The 17,231-nt window shown below is 41.3% G+C and overlaps 1 protein-coding gene across 1 annotated transcript in view; it reads left to right on the top strand.

Moving 5' to 3' along the window:
• Window positions 1-1,268: 1,268 nt before the first annotated feature.
• The window catches only part of THRA (thyroid hormone receptor alpha), a 150,450-nt gene continuing 134,487 nt past the window's right edge, over window positions 1,269-17,231 (top strand). Inside the window, exon 1 of the mRNA XM_069751636.1 lies at window positions 1,269-1,550. The gene's annotated coding sequence lies outside the window, so the exon portion shown is untranslated. The remainder of the gene's footprint in view (window positions 1,551-17,231) is intronic.

Here is a 17,231-nt window from a genome sequence, read left to right as displayed (position 1 = left end):
ACTTTATTTTTAATTCTCAAAATTTTGCGTTATGTCAATTGTGTCTAAACTTTAATAAAAATTACAGTTTATGAAAAAAAAGTGGAATATTTAGGAGGGAAGAAATGTCACAATCTGACTTGCTACACCGTTGATGACCAATTAAAAAGGGCCACAATGCAGGGTGAGGGACTGGATTTTATGCATTTGTGGCCTTGGGACTGAATATTAAACCTAATTTTGTGATTAAGACATGTGTACCAATACTTTTCTTCACATAATCTATGTTTCTTCCATCTCTCTCTACTCCACCCTAGATTTAGGAGGTCACTAGATCTGCCCTATACCCCACAACTCTCATATCCGTATCTGCCCATGTATGCGGCACTATGATGGTGGCGGGCAGTGTATCCCTCATACAAGTGGAGTCATTCTGGAGTGTGATGACCCTGGGTTTGACAAGGTTCTCATTGGTGTATGGAATTTTGTGTTTCTGCTTCATTACAGAAACTGAACTCCTGCAATGAATGGATTCAACCTATGATGGATTAACTATAAGGGGGCTTCTGTTTAGGTGTATGTCATTTAAGTAGAAAATAATCTCTGCATACTGAGCTTTTTCTACTAGTAAAAATTCTATCTCTTATGGTAAAACCTCCTAACAGGTGTGAACATGGCCTAAGGATGACTGTACTAGTGCCATCGCCGATAGTGGGTAGTGTGGTCACAAAAGCGGTTTACTCTTTTTTTTGTATTATACTTTTTTGTATTAGTATACGGCCATCCAACTAACCTCTTCAGTGATTTTTCAGCTTTCTTATGTATGTGGTTAATCATTCGTTAGTTCTGTGTAATGAGTGTAGATCATTTTGTACAGACTTGTTCTCACTTTGATGAGATCTGTTGCAAAATTCCTAATTAGTCCACTGTGATTCAGGGCTACACAATAAGACGCATCTACGGGTGAAGGAGGGGGGCGAATACTTTTACTCGTCTGGTTATACTAGGTGTAGAGCGGAGGGGGGAGATGTATGGTTCAGGTATCTGCGGTCACCGATGTTAGGCGGAGAGGCTGGATTCTGGCAGATGAGCTCCGCACATCACATCTGGAGCACTCAGCTAGCACTCCTCACAAAGCCATGGCAAACCACTCAATGGAGGAAGGTGCTGTAGGCCGCGAGTCCTCCAGGGGGTGCTGCATAGCAGCCATACTGTATTTAAAGGATATGATACACAGATAGAGAGGGAGGAGCTGAGTATAACTAGATTTTTTTTCCCCTTTCCTCTCTGTCTGTATTCCTGACACACGGAGGGAAGAGAAGAAAGAGAGACACAGACAGGAATAAATCCCCCACCCCTTCTAAAAAGAAACTTAAGCATATAATACTGGGATTCGCAGACTATCACTTGCTTTCCACTCAAGATCCTGGGCTTTTCTGGGGGGAGAATTAGGGGAGCCGGAGCCCTGCACCCCTCTTCCTGATATCACTATTTGCACCCATATAATTTGGCTTGCGCTCAGTCCCACAGAAGAGGGGGATCTAAGTCCTCCAGGCTTTCTTTGCAGAGAGGTGAGTGGTCCTGTAGACTTGCACATGGGGGTCTGCATGGTCTCTTGTATGGCTGTTTACTGTAATAAGGTCATGTCTTCACAGCCCTACCTGGTTAACCCTTCTCCTGCTGAAGCATAAGGCCTGTATATATTGCAAGAAGGGGCGTGAGGCATGGTGGTGGCCAGCACAGTGGTAGAAAGAGAAGGGGGTGTCTTGGTTTGCAGCTTCTCCCCCCCCCCCCCCAGTTTTTATGATCCTAATCATAAGCAATCCCCACCCCATTCCCAAATGTTTCTAGACTGACTTTATGGGGGGGAAGCGGCTTGATACAATGTGTTATAGGGTCCCCCCCCTACCACGTACACTCAATTCCTGTCTTTTTACATGTAATTGGTGTAATTATTTTGGGGGGAGATTATTATTGGGGTGCCAGGCCAGGGTGCTCTTCACTCTGAGCATTTCCTTTGAGTGCAAAAAGGGTTTTGCTGAGTGTTAACTGCTTGTCTGCTGCCTGGCGGTATCCCTATAGTGTGCACACATTCACAGACAAGGCCGCTCTCTGTGTTGACTGTGTGATATCTTAGCAAGGTTGTTCAAGGCTGCCTCTCGGTGAGGCGGAGAAGTGGTTAACTCCCTGCGAATGCTGACAGTGCACAGGCCGTGTCCTCCTCTCCCCCTTGACTTGCAATAAGGCACTCCAGTCTAGTGCATTATTTGTGTGCAGCCATAGGATGGCTGGCTGCAGAGATGGCTCCTACCCCTATCCCCGAAGCGACTCTATGATGGCTACCCTCCTACATTGCATTAACATTTTCCACTTCCTACCACCATATAGTTTTAGCCACTTCTATAGAAGTCGTTGATATTTGCGTATGTTGTTTAAAGGGTTCAGAGCATCTCATGCTAGGGAGATAGCAAATCACATAATCTGATTAAATGAATATGAAAATGCTGATTTTTCTCCTCCGTCTTTGCGTTGTGTCCGATAATGTCTGTCTGTTAAATCAAGTGTGTACATGCTATCAATATGTGATGAAAAGTCAGGTCCTGCCTCCGGGATACCCCCATTTCCATGTGTCAGAACGGGTTAGCATTGGCATATGTTGTTTTAACTACTATTATGCAAGCTTTAGGCCTCCATGCCAGCGCATGGTTTTCAGTTGCGTGTGTCAGACTTGCTTTCTCCCAGTGACACCCTTCAATATCTTCTCCATGACATCCATTTTAACCCTACTATGCCCCCTGACATTGTACGTTTATCCCACCAAGTCCTGTGATCGATGTGTCGTATTACTTTATCTGCTGGCGACTTTTATACATTTTTTTTATTTTCTCATTTGCATTTTTTTTTGTTCGTGGCCATGTCTATGCTGCAGAGTTGATCCGCCGTCTTCTCACGTGCTCCTAGGCACCTATGGATGGGCATATATACATGCGGCGTTGGCTCTCTTTGTTTGTCGCCTCTCGGGTCGGTGACTTTTTCTTGCGTGGCCAGGGATCGTCGCCCCGCGTGTCAGGGTGTCCTGCAGGTGGCTTTTGGAGTGGTGTTGGCACTCTGTCATGCAGGCAGCTGTCGTGATTTCTGTGTTATGTTCAGAGAAGGGGGTGTGGAGGTTTCTGGCGCAGGGAGAAAGTGCCTCGAGGTCTCAGAGAGTCCCAGAAAGATAGGCTGAATCGGAAACAATATCTTGTGGAGTGTGATATTCACAATTGTAGATTGTGAGCCTTCACGGGCAGGGTCCTCTCTCCTCCTGTACCAGTTATGACTTGTATTGTTTAAGATTATTGTACTTGTTTTTATTATGTATACCCCTCCTCACATGATGTAAAGCGCCATGGAATAAATGGCGCTGTAATAATAAATAATAATAATAATAATGCTTGGAAACTGTGCGCACATGTGACACCGACGGCCTTGCCGAAGGACTGAGCGTGCCGACCTGCGGCCTGAAACCTGGGCATTTTCCTGTCTAAAAACCATGACTGCTAATACATTGTGTAATATTACTAAGGTGCCAATTGTGTCGTGTACGTCGTGCTGACAGTTCAACGGACCCCTGATTCTCTTACACTTAATATGCCTATAGGCATTCAGTCTCTTGTGGTAGCCGTCCTGTCCTGGTGCAAGGCTGTGCTCACCCATCGGTTGTCAGATGTGAGTGCAGCTTATTAACACATAAAAGCACACTACATTTTATAGTGCAATTTATTTATTTATTTTTAGCATTTTTTTTTACTGCTGAAATTAAGATAAAAAAAGAAACTCAAACGTGGCATAGCCAAAAGGATACAAGGTAGGAGATTTTCACAGCTGTGTTCATATCTTGCCCTATGATATTTGATACCAGTTAGTCCCTGTTCTGTTATTGTTTTCTTTTTCATTCATTCATGTTTATTTCCAGTTTTAATAAATGTTATTTTTTTTGTTTTAATTAAAACTGAAAATAAATATGAATAAATGAAAAAGGAAAACCACAACAGAACAGGGACTAACTGGTATCAGATATCATAGGGCAAAAGCTCAATAAATATTAATATATATATATATATATATATGTATATATATATATGTATATATATATATATATATATATATATACATATATATATATATATATATATATATATATATATACGCTTAAAAAGACACATTCACACTTTGCCTTATGGCACAGCACAACCCCAGTGAGAACCTTATGTACTAATGTGTCACTTGGGTGTGATCATTGTTATTATATATATATATATATATATATATATATATATATATATATATATATATAAATTTTCTCATAAGAAATCTCTATGAAAAAAAGTAGAAACAATTGTGGCTTTATGCACTTTTTATGACAATGGGTAAGAAAGGTTGATGTTTAAACAATATATATATATTATTTTTTCAAAAGCTTTTTCTTGCTTTCAACATCCGCAACATAATGGCAGAGTTCTTTATTCCTTAGTGTTTTATGTAAAGTCTGGCTAGAGAGATATTTTATACATAACATATTGCACCTTGCCACTCAGTTATGATCTAGGAACCTGAACCCTGACCTTGGACTATGTTCACACAGAATTTCTCTAGGAGGATTTCGACGCAGATTCACTCCAAAATCCTTCTCAAAAACTTTCTTCAAAAACTTTTAAAAACTCTTCTTATTAATTTCTAGGGGAAATTCACTGAGGAGCTTTTTTTTGAGTGTCTTGGAGGGATTTTGAAAAATCCTCAGTGGGAAAAAAAATGGTTCCTGAAGCAATCTGCTCCAACTAAGCACTGTCCAATCAAAAGGCCACACACACACACACACACACACACACACACACACACACACACACACACACACACACACACACACACACACACACACACACACACACACACACACACACACACACTGTCCAATCAAAAGGCCACACACACACACACACACACACACTGTCCAATCAAAAGGCCACACACACACACACACACACACGCACACACACACTGTCCAATCAAAAGGACACACACACACACACACACACACACACCGCTTCAGGAAAAAACCTCTCCCAAACCTCTTTATTCAGTAAACGCTTCTCTAAAAGAAAAACTTCCAAAAACTCCTAAAAAATAAAGAGTTTACTGAACAACTGAATAAATTCATAATTTTTTAACGCCTCACAAAATCTCTGTGTGAACATGGCCTAAGAATGTAAATGTAAAGTGATGCTTGTAAAAGAGTGGATAATAATGAGGTGTACTGTGTATGTTTTTTCCCTCCATACTTTATGTCTACCACCATGTTGATCTACTAAAGGCCAATTCATTGAGATTGATCATTCCCTAGAAAAGATACTTTCACTGTAAAAATCATAATTATAAGGAATTATTGCATGGCATACAATAATTTTATCAGTTTCATGGTGTTAAATATTTGAAGAACTTGCAAAAATACTTTTCCTATGTGCAAATGTGTTGTGACAGAGTGTACTGTATGTGACAAAATGCCATCCATATCTATAAGACGCGGTATTCTGTCTGTTCCTTTTCTTGAAAGGTCCATTATCTCAATGGAGATCTATAATCAAATATTTGTGTTATGATTATTAGATTTTTGCCTTTACTGAAAAGGAAGTGATTAGATGTAAAAAGGCAATGTGCCTAACTACACATCCATGCAGCATGTGTACCTATCATACTGTAATATGTCTCCAATACTGCTTCCTCTTGTATCAACAGTAAGGCATTCGAAGGGGACCCTTTAATTTTAGAGTACAAGATGTCTGCATGGGCAAACACTTGGCAGATTAGGTTTAATTGATAAATGTAAAGTAATGCACCACAGCCGGAGTACTCATCTTGCTGCACATATGTTAGATGGAAGAACACTCAGGACTATAGAACAGAAGGACTTGGGTATTCCGGTTCCATTTATGCTGAGCAGCAGTACTCAATGTCAAGCAGCAGCTGCAAAAGCAAACACGATTTTAAGGTGTTTAAAAAGAAATAAAATCCTGCGATCCCAATCTTGAATATGGGATTCAGTTTTGTGCTTCAGATTTTAAAAACGATATTGGAAAGCTACAGTTGGTTCAGTGGTGGCAACTAGATTATTAAAGAGATGGAAGATCTCTCCTAATGAGAGATTAGAAAAGTTGGGCTTGTTTAGCTTAGAAAAAAAAGACATGTCAGAGGTGACCTAATTTATATGTAAAAAAATATATGTGTGGTCAATAAAAAGACTTGATACATGACTTATTCTTTCTAAAGACCTTACAAAGGATCAGGGGACATTCATAAGGTATGGAGGAAAGGCAATTCTGACAGCTAAATAGGAAAGGGTTCTTTACAGTTAGAGCTGTGGAATGCCGACCACAAGAGGTAGTAATGGCAGACACTAGAACAGCATTTAAAAAGATCTGCTTGCTTTTCTCACAACAAATGTTATTGTGAGGCTTAAAGGGACACTGTCACCTGAATCTTGCCTTGCGCAGGCGTGTACTATGGAGGACAGAGAATGAACTTCACTCCAATATTGTAGCCAGCATGCAGCCAGCGGGTAAGGAAAGGGTGAATCAAACACCCAAAAACCCCGCCTCCATGGCTGAAGATTGTTCCCTCCAAATTCAGGTGACAGTGTCCCTTTAAGGTTATGAAGATTCTAGTGATAGAGACTGTATAACTGGTCAAGTAAGGTTGAACTTGATGGACTTGCGTCTTTTTTCAACCTAAGTTACTACATAACCTCTAGCTGTAAATCCAAATAAAATCCATTTTGGACTATAAGGCTCACTGTGTGGAAAATGGAAAGTGTTCTGCTCAATCCTGGTAGAGATGGGGCACAGTCTGATCTTGTGATCAGCAAAGGACAATTAGGGAAGCTCAATGTGATGTGCACCTAGACCACCAAGGAAAGAGTGCATTACCACTGTAATATCACATATTACCATTCAACTACTTTAGCCCACCAGAGATGATATCATTAACCTTTTCATTGCTTCAGTCACCACCATGGAAGTCTTAAAGGGGTTTTCCCATGAACAAAAAATGTTCCTGTCTGTATCCCCTCTTTTGCCTCCTCCCCTGCCCAGGAGCTGTGGTACGATCAGACCATGTTCCTGTACGGTCAGACACGGCCATTACACAGTACACAGCAGGGGACATTTATAAGATTATCTCAGCACAGGAACATTTTTTTAAAAACACAATCAATTGTGGTACGTATTATTATTCCAAGATCTATTAATTAAAATTTACTTTGTCCATGGGAAAAACCCTTTCATTCTAAGAAAATATTTTTTCTTTCTTTCTGTTGGTGCACTTCCAGCCCCATAAATATATATTATCAGGTGTTGGATTATTTGGGCATCTAGTCCTATGGCACTTCACTTGTAACTGTGCATCAATGCTATTATCATGTATTTCCAGCATATAGTAGTTTTTAGCTCCTGTTTGGGATAGACAGACATTTGTCCTAAAGTTCTGTCTGTTAATCCAGGTTATAAATAAATAATACCGTAATTATTGAGAAAGGGTCTTCACTGTTTTTTTCCCAGGAGTCAAAATGTTGCATTTGAGATTACTCAATAAAGTACCTCCACTCATTTGCACACTTTATGTAGGGTGCTGCTATTTTATATGGTGGACCTCAGGGTAGTGTCCAGCTGCTTGCCCCCGATATTCCACAACGCTATATAGGCCGGGTAGATGGGCCTTTGTCTTTGTTTCTGCCGCCGGTGTTGCTTTTGTGATTTGCATCTAGTGTTTATGTGCAGTGTGTGCAGGGGTTTTATGTCCCAGCTTCCGACATTGCTCCGCTTTGTGTGGAATGGCGGTGCACTCATAAAAATCCGATTTTACACAAGCAGGGTAAACTTCATTATAAGGCATAAATCCTCCTTGGTCTTTGAAACAATAGGGCACAGTGAGAGTTGAATGCCCTCATAGTGTGATTTTACTCTAATGTATGCTTTATTCCATGCCAGCGTATCAACTAGTGGGCGGTACTGTAAATGCCATAATGGGCATATGCTTTGTCAGCATTGTGCAAGAAGGATTTCTCTCCCCCTTATAAGAACATGCCCAGTGCATAGACAATGCCTTCATTGCTGCCCTGCACTGTGCATATTATTTACATAGGGAATATTTATCTTTCGCTATAATTCGGAGGTAATGTTGATTGCAGAAAGGTGACTCAGGCATGGGTCACATTCTGTGCTAGTGCAGCTATCACATTGTGTTCAGGTACAGCTTGGCAGTCCACTGTGAGCAACATAAAAAAAACTACAAAACAACCTCACAACATAACCAGTAGCTTCCAAGTTAACATGTACCAAATGCAGAAACTAAGGGAGCAATATTTGAAAAAAAATAAAAAATAATATATATATATATACCGTATATATAATGATTTTATTATGTATGAGCAATGTCACAAAATACACATAAATCAGTGATTAAAAACCCCCCACATAAACAAGAAAAATGCCTAACACAATCAGATTCAGCCTAATCTGACTCCAAAAACATTAAGGATGATGCAAAGCCCGATACAATAAAGGGATTCATAATGTAGTATAATGTAGAGACAGAGACCCTGATTCTAGCAATGTGTCACTTAGTGTGCTACTTGCTGTTGTTTTGATGAAATCACTGTTTTATCAGCAGGATATTATCACTAGAGGACTAGGAAACCTGCTGCCATGTAGTCCAAACATGCCCCCACCACTGATTGGCAGCTTTCTGTGTACACTGTGCATAAGAAGCTAGCTGCCAATCAGGAGTGGGGGCGGGGTTATACAGAGCTCAGCATTTTGACCACTGCTAGATCTACAGCAGATAAAACAGTGATTTTATCAAAATGACAGCAAGCAGCTCAGTAAGTGACACATCACTGGAATCAGAATGTCTGCCTCTACATTATGCTACTTTCACCTGGTGACAGATTCCTTATAAATACTAGACCCCTAAAGCCACTACCAATGATTAATCAAGCAATCAAATATATATTCTATTATGCTTCAAAAAAATAATTCCACAAACTATGGATACCCTACCACACATATATAATATAGATAGCAGTGCAAGAAAATAAATTCAGCATCAAAAATCATATATATAAACAGTATAGTACTAGAATAAATCCTATGGGTCACATAATACGATGAATCCAAACAATCTGGATAACCATCTATTTAATGACAAGAAAACAAATAGTGAAAATTGCATATTAATTGTGACCAATAGAATCTCCTAGCTAGAATAGGCAGCACTCAACAATGGCGAGGCTTTGGAATAATAAATATCACTAAACGAAGTTAAGCCATATATGACGGTAACACATTAAATACACGGATAATCTCACCCTGCGACATGGTTACTGAGCAGAGAACCTCGTACAAGAAAAAGGTCAGTGTCGCCCATTGCAACCAATCCAATCAGTCATCATCATCCTGCTATGAAGAACGACTGAATCAAAAAGAGGATGTTTTACTTTTTATGAGCAAATTTTAAATAAAGTAAAATAAAAACTAAAAAGTAAAGAAAAACATAAACAGGCATAGACAGTAAAGAAGACCTTACATTATATCAATGCAAGGAAAAAAAAATCTACTATATACCGTAATTGTCTAAGGGTCACTTCCGTCTTTCTGTCTGTCCTTCTGTCTGTCTGTCACGGATATTCATTGGTCGCAGCCTCTGTCTGTCATGGAAATCCAAGCCGCTGATTGGTCGTGGCAAAACGCCCACGACCATTGCCACGACCAATCAGCGACGGGCACAGTCCACCGGCAAAATGGCCGCTCCTTCCTCCCCGCAGTCAGTGCCCGCTCCATACTCCCCTCCAGTCAGCCCTCACACAGGGTTAATGCCAGCGTTAATGGACCGAGGTGTAACGCACTCCATTAACGCAGCTATTAACCCTGTGTGACCAACTTTTTACTATTGATGATGCGTATGCAGCATCAATAGTAAAAATATCTAATGTTACAAATAATAATAATAATAATAAAAAAAACGTTATTCTCACCCTCCAATGTCGCGTCCTGTCTTTGGCAGTGCAAGCGGCAGGTTCCGGTGGCAAGGATGCTATGCGAGAAGAACCTGCCATAACGTCACGGTCATGTGACCGTGATGTCATCACAGGTCCTATGCTCATACCAACCCTGGGACCGGAAGCTGCCGCGTGCACTGCACACAGGCGACAGGACTACAAGGGGCCCTCGGAAGGTGAGTATATGTTTATTTTTTATTTTAAGTCTTTTTTAACCTGTTACATATGTGGCTGGGCAATATACTACGTGACTGGCCAATATACTACGTGACTGGGCAATATACTACGTGACTGGGCAATATACTACGTGTCTGTGCTGTATACTACGTGGCTGGGCAATATACTACGTGACTGGGCAATATACTACGTCGCTGTGCAATATACTACGTGGCTGGGCAATATACTACGTGGGCTGTGCAATATACTACGTGGCTGTGCAATATACTACGTGGGCTGTGCAATATACTACGTGACTGGGCAATATACTACGTGGCTGGGCAATATACTACGTGACTGGGCAATATACTACGTGGCTGGGTAATATACTACGTGGCTGGGCAATATACTACGTGGGCTGTGCAATATACTACGTGACTGGGCAATATACTACGTGGCTGGGCAATATACTACGTGACTGGGCAATATACTACGTGACTGGGCAATATACTACGTGACTGGGCAATATACTACGTGGCTGGGCAATATACTACGTGACTGGGCAATATACTACGTGACTGGGCAATATACTACGTGGCTGGGCAATATACTACGTGACTGGGCAATATACTATGTGGCTGGGCAATATACTACGTGACTGGGCAATATACTACGTGGCTGGGCAATATACTACGTGACTGGGCAATATACTACGTGGCTGGGCAATATACTACATGACTGGGCAATATACTATGTGGCTGGGCAATATACTATGTGGCTGGGCAATATACTACGTGACTGGGCAATATACTACGTGACTGGGCAATATACTACGTGACTGGGCAATATACTACGTGGCTGGGCAATATACTACGTGGCTGGGCAATATACTACGTGACTGGGCAATATACTACGTGGCTGGGCAATATACTACGTGGCTGGGCAATATACTACGTGACTGGGCAATATACTACGTCACTGGGCAATATACTACGTGGCTGGGCAATATACTACGTGGCTGGGCAATATACTATGTGGCTGGGCAATATACTATGTGGCTGGGCAATATACTACGTCACTGGGCAATATACTACGTAGCTGGGCAATATAGTACGTGACTGGGAAATATACTACGTGGACATGCATATTCTAGAATACCCGATGCGTTAGAATCGGGCCACCATCTAGTATATATATATATATATATATATATATATATATATATGTACAGGAAATTGTTATATATAACACTATATCAATGCAAGAAAAGAAAAATATATATATATATAGTGTTGGTTCTGAAGGGGTTAACGTTTCTATGCTTTCCATACACAAGACTAGAAAAATTCCTTGTTGGTGACTATAATCTGCAATAAGTCTAACAAAAGTGTCTAATTATAGAGCTGTGGTTGCCATAGATGTAACTTTTTCTCTTTTCTCTTTTTAGTAACTTGTCAGTTTTTTTTTTTCGCCTGAAGAATAATAGGTAAATGCTTCAATCGATGCAACTTTTGGGCTAAGTTCAAACTACGTTTTTTTGCTGCACTTTTTTATGCTAATTTTCAGCTGCTTTTTACAGTACCATAAAGCCTATGAGATTTCAGAAATCTCATGCACACATATTGTTTTCTTTTTGTCATCAGGATTTTGTGCCTGGCATTTTTTTGGGACATTGAGCATGTCACTTCTTTCTGCATTTTTCACCCATTGACTTGAATGGTTTGTGAAAAAACGTAGGCATCATTCTTTGCAGTGTTTTTTTGTGCCAAAATCTGATTTTATGAAATCGGACTTTATTTCCAGTACTAAACGTTATTAGCATGCACAGGAGACAAATCTAGCATGCCAAAACCGCAGCAAAAGACGCACCAAAAGCGCAGCCAAAAAACAAGAAAAACAGGCTTTTTTCTGCAGTTTTTTTCCTGCCAAGAGATCAGGTTTTGCTGCAGAAAAAAAAACTATGAAAAAAACGCCTAGTGTGAACTTACCCTTAGGTGAAAATAGGAAAAAAAAACCACCTACACACAGAACATGGCAACTGATAGGATTGCATTGCCCCTTATGTTTTAAGAGGCAGTTAGAAAAGTGAAAGCGGTAGATTTGGTTGCTTTGGGCAGCTGCTTTACTTTTCCATTGCATTAGTGTTCATAAGTCTGAGCTTTTGTGCCCCATTCAAAGTGACGAAAAAGGTTTTTCCATGCAGCAAAGCGAATTAAAAGCAAAAAATTCTTTATTGAGACTTGATTGAAATAGTAGCCTGGGCATGGAAAAATAACTGACGCGTTTCACGTCTTCATCCTAGAGAAAGTACTTAATTACTATTAGGAGTCAGCCAGACTTGAAACGCGTCAGTTTTTTCTATGCACATGCTACTATTTCAATGAAGTCACATTAAAGATTTTTTTGCTTTTAATTCACTTTACGGGATTAAAAAACCTTTTTCATCACAAGCCTTACCCGTGCAGAGGGAGTGGATTGAATGACATAGATATATTTCATGGGGTGAGCTGTATCCACAAACTTTCTTATACTTTGTGCCTCATTCTTGGATAATGGAGCAGACGAAATGCAACTTCCTATGTATCACACATGCAATGTGTCCCGATCTTCAGGGACAGGCTTCAGTTCTGGTCCCTGTAGTTCTTCTTCAGGTTTGTGTCAGACACATTCTGCCATTCATATTACGTTTCGGTCATATAGTCTGACCTTCGTCAAGTACATGGACTGCTGGATGATGGGAAAGGATGGTAAAAAAAAAGAGAATAACGCTGTGTGCTAGGTGGAGTGGAGATTGTACACAGCGGGAACTTCACTTTCTGCACAGTGTATAAAGGGGGCTGGCTGATAGCTCATTTCAATAGGTTAGCCAGCCCCCTTAGCTCTATACATTAGCTGTATTAGTTTTTGCAAAATCAAAGAAATGATATAAGTGCAATGTGTAGGTGCTCATTCACACTGTGGCCATTTGACAGACAGAACATAGGATACCCTGCAGTATATAAATAGTAATAATACATGTAAATAACACAGGCCACTTAGTTGACTCTATTTTTATCAAAGAACATAAAACCCATCCCAAAAGGTGTACCCTATCAGGATGGATCCTAACTCTTGTAGTTCACTTTACTATGTGCCACCAGGCCTCAAAGTAGAAGGGGGAAGTGTGGTGTTAGTTTTTGGAAGCACAATGGTCGCCTTGACCATGGTAACACAAAACCCATTCTTAATTAAAATAAAGACACAAAACCTCAAGTTGGAAATCAATGGCCGTGGTGTTTATTTAGGTTGACATGAAATAAATTAATTGAATATTACCAATAAATATCTTAATAAATAAATACCAAGAATTTCATAAATTAATTAAATAACACCAATAAATAACTGAAACAATCCACCCAATAGTTGGGCGATTTTACCCTCAAATAAACAACCACGACAAGGAAAGGAACACAACAAAATAGGGAGGGTGGGCGGGATCTTCTCTCTTCATAAACGATATGAGGAAAACTGAGGTAAACCTGCCTATTTATAGACAAGATTTTTCCCGGTCTTTTACAGCTGACCAATGAGAAGGCATAAAAAGAGCGCCAACAAAAAAAACAGAAATAACCAGCTCGTGTTACCACAGCTTTACTCATTACTCACTTAACCCTAAAAATTCATAACAGAAACCAACCAATATAACAGCAAAGTGATAATTAAACTAATAAATGAAAAATAAACTGTAGGGTCTGTGTTCCCATGAGACCTCCCCGCATACTTGGCTTCAGGGGAGGGCTTCCATTCTGTTAGGGGAACAGGTGTACGAATATTGTTGTTGTTTAAATTCTTGTCATTGGAGTAAGATACCCTTGTTTTTCGCTATATGAACCATTGCACATTTAGCTTTCTTAATTTCTGTGTTTGCGGATTCTGTTGTTTTTCATAAGAAAAGACAAAACCTAAGGCTAGGTTCCCATTGCGTTAATGGGAACGCGCTAACGGACAGCGTTGCACGGCGAAATTAACGCCGTGCAACGCGTCCGTTAGCGCGCCCATTCACGGCAATGGGAACGCGCAGCACTAGCGCGTGCCATGTTCGGGCGCGGTCCGTTCCCCGCTCTCGCAGATCGGGGATCTGCGAGAACGGGGACGTTACCGCGACCCCGGAACGCGGCCCCGTTAAAAACATTGCGTTAGCACAATCCACTAGCGCTAGCGCTAAACGGATTGCACTAACGCAATGTGACCCTAGCCTAAGACAGAAACAAAATGAACATATACCCTGCTGTAAGTAAATAAATACAGTTTTTGATTTAAAAGAAGCGTAAAAGAGATAACACCACCACAAGGTGTACCCAAATTCAGGATGGTCCTAACCTCTAGTATTTAAACCTTCCTATGCATCACAGAGACAGCAGTGTGAATAAGGGCTGAGCAGGACCAGGTCCGAAACACGGATACACAGCAAATGGATGGGAAGCTATATAAAAGTAATGCCCAGCTCCACGGAACTGAAGCCTCAAACTATACGAAAAAAAAAAAAAGTATAAGTTTGCATGCAAAATAGCAGCATGTTCATGGTGAGGTTTTAATACTAGAGGTTAGGACCATCCTGATTTTGGTCCTGTCGCTGGTGGAATGGCTTGTATGCTTTTTTATCACAAATAGTGTTTATTAAGTACCCTATTTATATTTATGCACTATTGCTTTCAGTTATTTACTTACAGCAGGGTAGATGTTCATTTTGTTTATATCTTACAGTTTTATATGTTTAATGGCCAGTGTGAACATGCTCCTATTTTGCATGTATGCCAACTTGTACTCCAGTTCATAACAGAAGACAGCAGCACCCGACAGTTGCTATTTAGTCTAATAGGGTCTTTCGTGGTGTCCCCCTTTTCCCCAGACAAAAAATAGCACATCATGCTGCACTATTACTGAAAAGTATTATCTACAACGGAGCCAACAACACTGGTGTGAACGCTACGTATGTGGCCATCTGAGTATCCTGTGCCGGCAAAATGAGGAGTCCTAATTACCCAAATTAGACCTTTGCCATTTTGTCTGCAATCATGTTTTGTTTTTCTACATAAAGGACTAATGTCCTCTGCCAGTCATAATAAATACCCGCCCTGTTTGTGTGTCCTGCCACAGAGGCCTCTGGTGTGTGTGTGAGTCACAAACACGGCATCACTGGCGCAATAAGGGTATGTTCACACGTTCCTGATTTCCCTCCTTTTTTTTTCAGGACTGAAACCGCAGCTCTTTGCAGAAAACGCAGGTCCTTTTTTTTGGTGCTTTTTTGGTGCTTTTTTGGTGCATTTTTTGGTGCGTTTTTTTATGCAGTTTTCTATGCAGAGTCTGTGTGTTTTCTAGGAAGTTTTTTAGGGTTAAAATGGCTGAAAATACCCTAACCCTACCCCTAACCCTACCCCTAACCCTACCCCTAACCCTACCCCTACCCCTAACCCTACCCCTAATCCTAACCCTACCCCTAACCCTAACCCTATTCTAACCTTAGTGGAAAAAAAAAAAATTCTTAATTTTTTTATTGTCCCTACCTATGGGGGTGACAAAGGGGGGGGGGGTGTCATTTACTATTTTTTTTATTTTGATCACTGAGATAGGTTATATCTCAGTGATCAAAATGCACTTTGGAACGAATCTGCCGGCCGGCAGATTCGGCGGGCGCACTGCGCATGCGCCCGCCATTTTGCAAGATGGCGGCGCCCAGGGAGAAGACGGCCGGACGGACACCGGGAGGCCGGGTAAGTATAAGGGGGGGAGATTAGGGCACGGGGGGGGGCATTGGAGCACGGGGGGGCATCGGAGCACGGGGGGGCATCGGAGCACGGGGGGGGGCATCGGAGCATGGGGGGGGTGGGATCGGGGCAGCCACACTCCGCCCACGCACTTCCACCCGCTTCCCCGCACTTCCTGCTGCAGCGGTTCGGCACTACAAACCGCAATAAAACCGAAAAAGATCAAAAATATATCTGCGGGTTTTACTGCGGGTTTGACCTCACAATGGAGGTCTATGGGTGCAGAACCGCTGCGGCTCCGAAAAAAGAAGTGACATGGTACTTCTTTTTTACCGCGGCTATTCAGCGCGGCTTTTTTTCCCGATTCCCGCATCATGTGCACAGTGGTTCCTGTTTTCCATAGGGTACATTGTACTGTACCCTGCATGGAAAACAGCTGCGGAACCGCAGCAGCAAAAACGCTGCAGTTCCGCAGAAAAAAACGCACTGTGTGAACATGGCCTTACAACCAGAGAAAAGATCTCTGGTGTTTGTGTGGTGTGGTGCACTGTGCCCCCACAGTACATAAGGACTGAAGGAAGGGGTCATCTCAAGTTTTTACAGGGGTGTGCTGATCTCAGCCTGTGGTGGTAACAGGAGATGGATCTCCTCATCAAAGGAGTTTTCCATTTTTAAGAAAGTGGGTCCTAACTGCTCTAAACTACCTAAAATAAACACCTTGGCACAGTTGTAAGCTCATTTATTGGCTGCAACAGTGATGTGAGCTCTTGATGTGACGTTACCGCTGCAGCCAAAACACCGAGACCCAAGCAGCAGCGGAGAGCCAATGCTGGACCTGACGAGGCGTAATACCTTCTTTTTGGTATTTTAGAGCGTTTTCCTGAAAGTGGACAACCCCTTTAATGCACTTAACACAGATTTTCATGCACGTGTGTCATTCTCCATGAAGAAGCATGTGAGTATGGGGTGGTTATTGTCACATGAGGTGAGGACTGAGGATATTCATGTGTTTGTGGCTGCCCTCCTGACTCCTGAGGTAATTGTGTCAGTCTCCCAACACGAAGAGGGTGATGTATTTAGTTGTCTACAAATGATTATAGAAATGAGTGAGGTTAATTTTGGACATTTACATTCAGGCTTTCCCCAAATCCAGTCATGAAACTGACATTCTGAAGTATCAAAAAATGGTTGGGCAATAAGATCAAGTTTACATGAAGAGCCACGCCCGAGAAGAACCAATCCATTCCCGTTACATTTCCATGTGG

This window comes from Ranitomeya imitator, chromosome 2 (genome assembly GCF_032444005.1).
Source record: "Ranitomeya imitator isolate aRanImi1 chromosome 2, aRanImi1.pri, whole genome shotgun sequence".
Taxonomy (NCBI): domain Eukaryota; kingdom Metazoa; phylum Chordata; class Amphibia; order Anura; family Dendrobatidae; genus Ranitomeya; species Ranitomeya imitator.
This window is presented reverse-complemented; position numbering and strand designations above follow the sequence as displayed.